Here is a 9,343-nt window from a genome sequence, read left to right as displayed (position 1 = left end):
AAACATAAAAAAAAAAACGTTCAGGAAATAATCCAAGAAAAAAAAATCATAATTTAATGGGAACATTAAAAAAACGTCCTTAGAACATACTTTGTTAGCCAGGAGAGCGCAAGCAAAATTTACAAGCTAAATATTTCACAGAAAGATGTTTGAAATGACAAAACAATAATTCAAAATCACTTTCTGGTCGTCAAATGTTAGTGGGATGAAAAATGTGCATAAAGTCATAAGATACAGTTGTGGTCAGAATTATTGGAACCCTTGGTAAATATGATCAAAGAAGACTTTTATTTCATAATGATATTTCCCCCCATTTTAAATTCTTATTATCCAATGAAAGGTTAGCTTTTTGTGATTTTTTTAAATAAAAGATCAAAAGGATTAACAAAGCAGGTTAATTTTCACAGTCTTCTTTGATCATATTTACCAAGGGTTCCAATAATTCTGACCACAACTGTAAATGTCACATTATCATTAATGAAAATGAATGATCAGCTGTTTCGCGTAAGAGTGAAAAAGTTTCCCACGCAGATTTCCCTCATGATCAAGTTGGTTGCTCAAAAGTTAAAGTGACTTCTGTGTAAGCAATAATTCATACTCAACTCTACGCTACTTGCTATGATTTTACACACAAAATTTCACTACTGCACCTTAAAAAAGTATACATGTTGATTTTGATTTCATGCTGAATTTTGTACCCACTGTACACCTCACCTGAGCAACATCTGTATTTCCATTAAGTCAGCATTGTTGTGTTGGCGCCTGGCCGTATTTATAATCTGGGTTTCAGCATGTGGTCTTGAGGGATGGCGTGTGTGCGGTTCTGCATTAGCTCTAATGGCCAGAGGGGTCATGTTTAAAATCATAATGGCTTTTCCGTTCCCACCTCCTGCTGGGACAAACGTCTGAAGCACTCGGCCTCATCAGAAAGGACATCAGCCTCCCAACTCCCTAATAAAAGATGCTCTTTTCAATCTGTCCGCGTACACTTTAAAGAAATTAATTTTACACTTCCCTCTTACACGACAGCGGTTCTCGTTCTTTTTCCGAGCGGTTTCTGACACGTTGTCATTATAATTGTGCTTTGTCACAGCGCAGCTGGAGGGGAAAGGCCTTGTTTATTGTTTTAATACAGGGGAAAGACAGCGCTGCTTTGACGATTCAACTAGAGACGAAAAGACATTCTGATCATCCCATTTCAGATGTTCAATCGCAGCTTACATGCAGATGTATTTTTCAAGCATTACTTGTTGTGTATCAGAGGTGGAATCTGTAGGCTTTTTGAGGTGGTCAAATCTGTGGATTGTGTTAAACAATAGCGGAGAGTTCTACAAAAACATTACAATTAGCCAAAACACTTCAATAAAGAAACAGACAATGTGTAGATGTTTGTGAATGACGGGCGTCCCGATTCCTGCGGACATCTGTGGGCGCTGATTGTGTGTGGGCCTGCTTATCACTGACAGATAGCAATTATGTTACAGTATGTGCTAGTATGCATATTGCTCTACTGTCAGCATCTGCTCTGATAAGCTTGGCTTATCTAGATTGAGTTCCGCGACTGTGTTTGGAACCGAATACTAGTGTACTGTGCATACTGCTGTATATGCTGTATGCCATCTACTGTTGTAATAGAATGCGAAACAACATAAAATAAAGCTTTAAGCCAGAAACTTAAACTGACGTAAATCACAGTTACACGTGGCCTTGAGTGACTTACTGCTTTTATAAGAGCAAAAATCACTGACAAATCAATATTTGGTAACATCTATTAATATTAATCATTGGAAATATAAATTTATGACATCAAGTTAAGTGCATTGCATGGTGGGATATGCATTATGTACACTATTGTTCAAAGGTTTATGGCCAGTAGAAAGATATTAATACTTTTATTCAGTAAGGATGCATTAAATGACAGTAAAAGATGTTACAAATGATTTCTATTTTAAATAAATGCTGTTATTTTGAACTTTCTTTTCATCAAAGAATTCAGAAAAACTAAATCTATCATGGTTTCCATAAAAATATTATGCAGCTCAAATGTTTTTTATCATTGATTATAACAAGAAATGTTCTTTGAGCAGCAAGTCGGCATATTAGAATGATTTCTGAAGGATCATGTGACACTGAAGACTGGAGTTAAGATGAAAATTCAGCTTTGATCACAGGAACCAATGACATTTAACAGATATTGACATAGAAAACACTTTATGTTTTTACTATTTTTGATGAAATAAATGCAGCCTTGGTGTAGATGTAATAGACTTCTTTCAAAAGCAGTTAAAAATCGTCAAACCTTTGAACAGTAGTGTAGCGTACACATCCATGTATATGCACATGCATCCAGATAATTATGTAAAAATAGTAGTATTATAGTATGCTATTTCAAACACAGCCTTTGTTCCTAACTCAAACCCTGTTAAACAAATACACACATCAGCTACATATTTCTTAAATACTTTGAAGGTTAAATTATTTCTATGTAGACACGCTTTATGTGGTTTAACTAGATGGCAGTGATGAATGGTTAGTGTGTGAAAGTAACATGCATGATCTTTACCACCCACTGCCCACCGTGTAGATTCAAATGCACACAATAGCAGGCATGACATCAGCAAGTTTATGTCCGGTCTGGGTCCGCAGAGTCAGTCGGATCAATCCGTGGGTTGGCGAGGCCACATCAAACGAGCTGTTAGGGAAAAACAAGGATGTGGCAGAAAGTGAGGCAGGATCAGCGAAATGATGCTGAGTAATATTTACCCTCCCCTTAGTATTGACAGGGTGACCCGCGACTCATGCAGCGGTTGACCTCGTCCGCTGTCGGTGTTTTGTGTTGTATGCCAGTTTATTAGCTATATAATGGATTTTAATGTCCTGCAGTGGCAGGGGAGGATCGTTGTAGCTACTAACGCACATTTAAGCACGTGCACCTCATTTTGTGGTCCATTTACTGACGGTTTTCTTGCTTTTCAGAGAATAAAAGAGTCAAACATGCTGCATTTCCCCTCTCAACCAAGCACGCTTGTATATCTCAAAGGACTTTGCCATTTTTGCCTCCATATTTTTGCAGGTCGCTTCTTTGATTGTCAGCCACTGTTGTGCCATAGTGAACATTGATCAATGTTTTTCATCGTTTGTAAGGACAAGCAACATGATAATGTCATCTGTACAATTTGTATAATATAATAAATATGATTTATATTTGATTTGTTTTGGAGGTTTTATTTGCAGTAATATCTGTCAGCTTCTTTATTGCTTGCCTAATGAAGCAAAGTCTCGAGATAAAACTACTGTTTCTAATAGAGGCATTGCACAGGTCATATTTCATAAAAAAAAAAACTAAATTATATTTTGCATTAAGAAAATGAAACCTTATGTTCAGGACCATTAAGATTTTTTTTATTTATTTTTTAGCATCAAGGCACTAATTTCATGACCATTAGGTACATTTCTCCAAATGATAATCTAATGAGAATCATCTTTGAGAAAAATGTTAATTACAAAAAACTCCTCAAACTTAAAATGTCTGGACACATTAAAGTAAATGTAATGTGCTTAATTGTTACCAAATTACATTCGCTGTGTAAAAAATCTTAACGGCCCTAAAATAGGCGTTTTTTTTCTTTATGCAAGTTGTAATTGCATGATTTTTGAAGAGTGCGTTCATTACAGATGTCATGTAGAGAGACAATTTATAGCTCCATAGAAGTCAGAATGAAACTGGCATCATTAAGTCAGGCTGGATCACAATTTATACACTTGTGTTCTACAGGAAGGTATATGCTTTTAGTCTGTATTTTAAAAACACCATTAATGGCACACAACATCTTGTCATATGCTTGTCAGAAACATACAAAAAAAAAAAAAAATGCTGAAAATGTACTCACCCTCAGGCCATCCAAGATGCATTTGTTTCTTCATCAGAACTGATTTTGGAGAAATGTAGCATTCCATCACTTGCTCACCAACGGATCCTCTGCACGTTAATCTGCGCTCACTGAGAAGAGCGTCTTCATCTCCTGGTATTATTCCCTCACCGAAGATGGTATTAATAAATGCCCGTTCCGTGGTGAACAAGACCTTTTTACTAAACGATTCCTACTCATCTCACAACTTGGATTTTATGTTTATCACAGAATCCTGGATAAAGGTTGGTGATCTAACTCCTTTCTCTGATCTGATCCCTGCTGACTGTACATTTTTTAACTCTCCCCATCTGAGTGGACGTGGGGGTGGGATAGTAACCGTTTTAAAGAACTCTGCACGCTGTCGGTTGGTCCCTGTAACGGCCTTTTCCAGTTTTGAAGCTCAGCTTCTTCACTTAGACTGGAACGGTCCGGTTTGTTTAGGAGTGATTTACCGCCCTCGTCACTCTTCTAAGGATTTTATACAACAATTCATGGAATTTATCGGCTATATTGCCACTAATTATGATCGCTTTCTACTGGTGGGCGATTTTAATATCCATGTCTGCTGTACGTCCAACACTCTGTTGCACGATTTTCTTAATCTAATTGATGCTTTTAAACTATCCCAGTGGATCAAAGACTCTACTCACATCCAGGGCCATACATTGGATCTTGTTCTCTCCTATGGGTTTGATGTGATTAATATTGTACTCTCAGACATTCTGCTTTCTGACCATAAGCCTATACTATTCTCATTGACTCTTCCGGATCTCTCTCATCTTTCTACTACACCTGTAACTCTGTCTCGGTACTCTCCTCAGTTTAGCTCAAACTTCAGTTTGTGCTTTGCTGAATTTTGCTCAGGGTTGCTCTTGGATCAACCATTATTTGACTTGGATGCTGATCAACATCTTAGCCTTTTAAATTCTGCCTGGCTGAAGGTAGCAAATGCGACTGCCCCCCTTAAGCCTCACAAGCACAAGCCAAAATCTGAACTGTGGCACAACTCTGATACCCAAGACGACCTAAGAAAAACTTTAGAAAGGCAGAACGCAAATGGAAGCAGGACAGGCTCCATATCTCTTTCCAAATGTTTAAAGACTCTCTTACATCTTACCAAACTGCTGTTAAGTCTGCTAAAGCTGCATACTTTTCCAATCTAATTGACACTATTTACTCTAAACCCAAGGTTTTGTTTTCAATTATTCAATCTGTTGCAAATCCTTCTGTTAACTCCTTACCTGATGCCTCTGATGCTCTCTGTGAAAGCTTCTTGAGATAATTCAGTGACAAAATTACTAACTTGAGACTTAGTGTCTGCCCCACTTTAACTGTCTCTCCTGCCCTGTCATCTGCCTCTTGGGATGCTTTCGTCCCTATCAATTTCCAGTCATTGAAGGATGTGGTTGATAAGCTCAAACCCTCATTTTGTTCTAATGATATTATTCACCCAAGATTCTTAAAATTAATCATTGACTCAATTGGACCTGGTTTGGTGTCTCTTATCAATAAGAGTCTCCAAACTGGCTCTGTCCCTGCCAATCTTAAAGTGGCTACGGTCACTCCCCTGCTCAAGAAGCCTTCACTGGATTCTTCTGTTCTAAAATTTTTTAGGCCTATCTCTGTTTTACCCTTCATTTCTAAGGTTTTGGAGAAAATTGTGCTGGATCAACTTAAGTAATTGTATTTATGAGATTTCTCAATCTGGTTTTAAGTCTGTCCACAGCACTGAGTCTGCCCTTTTGAGAGTGCTAAATGATATTTATATCACCACTGACTCTGGAGACTCTGTGGTTCTCATTCTTTTAGATTTATCGGCCGCTTTTGATACCGTAGACCACTCCACACTATTATCCAGACTAGAATCCTGGGTGGGTTTAAAAGCTACCGTTCTAAATTGGTTTCAGTCATACCTGTTGGAAAGAAAGTTTATTGTGAAGCTTGGTAATTTGACCTCTTCCCCTGCACCTCTATCCTGCGGCCTTCCGCAAGGTCCTATCTTATCTCCTTCTCTATTTTCTCTCTACATGCTACCTTTGGGCTCTATTCTACGTAAACATGGTATGTCATTTCATTTCTATGCAGATGATACTCAAATCTATCTACCAATCAAAAGAGAGAATTCTGCTCGCCAAAATTTTCTTCTTCCTAAATGAAGACAAGACCGAAGTAATTGTTTTTGGTTCTAATGAGAATTCTCAGTATATACGCCCTGATTTGGACTGTTTATCAGTTTTTAGATCATCACAGGTGCGAAACCTAGGTGTTCTTGTCGACCAGCATTTAAAATTCGATAAACATATCTCTTCCGTTATCGGTTCCAGTTTCTATCAACTTCGTCTACTATCTAAAATCAGAGACTTTCTCACTCCAAAAACTCTAGAAATGGCTGTTCATGCGTTTGTCACATCTCGGCTAGATTACTGCAATTCTTTATATTGCGGAATATCTAAATCGCAAATTGCACGTCTTCAGTTAGTCCAAAACGCTGCGGCCAGGCTTCTTCTGAAGCGACGCAAACATGAACGCATCACTCCTGTTCTCAGATCTCTTCACTGGCTGCCGGTTTATCAGAGAATAGACTTCAAAATTCTACTCTTTGTGTATAAATACAAGTCGTGGCCTAATGGTTAAAGAGTCGGACTCGTAATCGAAAGGTTGCGGGTTCGAGTCCCCGGCCGGCAGGGATTGTAGGTGGGGGGAGTGAATGTCCAGCGCTCTCTCCACCCTCAATACCACGACTGAGGTGCCCTTGAGCAAGGCACCGAACCCCCAACTGCTCCCCGGGCGCCGCAGCATAAATGGCTGCCCACTGCTCCGGGTGTGTGTTCACGGTGTGTGTGTGTGTGTGTGTGTGTGTGCGCATTTGTTCACTACTCACTGCTGTGTGTGTGCACTTGGATGGGTTAAACGCAGAGCACCAATTTCGAGTATGGGTCACCATACTTGACAATACGTCACGACTTTACTTTACTTTTACTTTAAATCTTTACATAACCTAGCTCCTGTCTACCTCTCTGAACTCCTTCATATATACACTCCATCTAGAAGCCTAAGATCTTGCGACCAGGCTTTGTTGGTAGTTCCACATGTTAGACTTAAGCGTAGAGGGGAGCGTGCTTTTGCGGTGGCAGGGCCACGACTTTGGAATACCCTGCTTTTAGAGATTAGAATAGCCCCTTCCCTGTCTGTTTTTAAGTCCCTGCTAAAAACCTACTTGTTTTCCTTGGTGTATTGATTGCTGTTTTACTGTCATTTTAAAATGGATTGTTCTTTTCTTTTTAATTTTCTCTCCTGTAAAGCACTTTGGTCAGCCAACATTGGCTATAACATTGTTATAAATGTGCTATACAAATAAAATGAACTTGAACTCTGCAGTGAATGGGTGCCGTCAGAATGAGAGCCTAAACAGCTGATAAAACATCTTAATAATCCACCAGTAATCCACATGACTCCAGTTCATCAGTTTACATCTTATGAAGTAAAACGCTGTGTGCTTGTAAGAAACAAATCCATCATTAAAGAGTTTTAACGTAAAACCGTTGCTTCTGGAAAAAAATGCAAGTCTATAACCCATAATAACACTTCCTCCAGACAGTGAAAAGGTCTGTCTCCTGTTGTCCTTTCACATCAAAATCCACAGACATATTTGTTTGAAACTATTTTGACTGTTAAACTGGTCTTGATTTGTGCATATTTCTCTCCTGATTCACATGACATGTCATTTTCACTGGAGAAAGTAATATTATGAACATAGGAGTATTTTAGTTTAAAGTTAAACTGTCTTAATGATCGATTTGTTTCTTACAAGCATGAAGCGTTTTCCCTCACAAGAGGTTAATTGATAGACTGAAATTGTGTGGATTACTGTGATGTTTTTATCAGCTGTTTGGACTCTCATTCTGACGGCACCCATTCGCTACACAACGTACCATAACGTGAAACATATCGCATTACGGATGGGATCAGGATCAGGTATCAGGACGCAGTGCCACATTCCTAAACAGATCTGCTGTCAGACTAACCAGAAGCACATGTGAGTAAACCACTGGACGGTGTATAAATGACCTCCGTGAAGCTGTTTGGGACACAGACTTCAAGCACAAACTCACGGACTCCCACAGCACATGAAATCAATGCCGCGTCCATTACCAGAAAACGCTAATGACACTTCAGTGATGTGGAGAGACGAGGACGATGAATAATGTATAGACCTTATTTCATGTGCAACATCAGAGAGAGTATCATTAATTTACCGTACTGTCTTAAAAACAGGCCACATTTTAGGATTTAATGAAGGGAAAAATACCAACATGACCGTATAACCTTGGATTTTTGGAGTAACATGTTAGGTTTGTTTACTCAAGCCAAATCAGGTAACAAACCAAGTATGCAAATCTAAGCAGGTAAAACCTGACTGAAGGAGCACAGTGCCATCTAGTGGTTCGTGCATGTCAGCACCAAAAAAAAAACTACTCCTGTAAATATGAATATGATGCTAATCATTCAAAAGTACCACATTATTTCCATCTAATGCCACCAGTGTGTAATTTTTGTATGTGTAATACACACTAATTTCTTCCGAGCCTCTTTTCCACTCGAATATTCTGCTAAATTGTAGTGTTTGCTTCACATCAGGCATCACTGCAAATGTGAACAGGGTCTAGGCGGATTATCCAGCCCTCATTTAATTAATGCAATCAAGCTTTGCTCTCCCCACATGCATGCTTATCTGCTGCTGTCAGAGCCCAAACTGTAAATGAATTAATTACCTCGATCTGCTTAGTTCATAACGGCAATCTGAACTGAATGATGAATACGCATCAGCGTAACTGCGATGCACAATTAAAAAAAAAAAAAAAACTTAGCACATCAGTGATGATATGAGAGGTGTTATAGAAATCACTAAAGGAGTAAGAGCGAGTCTTCAAATGGGTCATTCCCTCTGTATTTTTTTAATATATTTTTTTTATGGAAATAGTCATGGCCAAAAATATGATCAAAGGCGGCTGTGAAAATTAGTCTGCATTTTTAATCCTTTTGATCTTTTATTTAAAAAAAAAAAAATCACAAAAAAACTAACCTTTCATTGGATAATAAGAATTTAAAATGGGGGGAAATATCATTATGAAATAAATGTTTTTCTCTAATAAACACTGGCCACAATTAACGTCACCCTTCTATTCAACACTTTTTGAAACCTCCATTTGCCAGTTTAACAGCTCTAAATGTTCTCCTATAAAGCCTGATGAGGTTAGAGAACACATTTCAAGAGATCAGAGACCATTCCTTCATCCAGAATCACTCCAGACCCTTTAGATTCCCAGCTCCATGTTGTTTCTCTTCAGTTCACCTCACTCATTTTCTACAGGGTTCAGGTCCAGCAGAAATATAGGCCCACAACATCAAAAATACAGCAGTATATTTAATTG

Source organism: Barbus barbus (genome assembly GCF_936440315.1).
Source record: "Barbus barbus genome assembly, chromosome: 12".
Classification (NCBI taxonomy): Eukaryota; Metazoa; Chordata; class Actinopteri; order Cypriniformes; family Cyprinidae; genus Barbus; species Barbus barbus.
Note: the sequence above shows the minus strand (reverse complement) of the source record.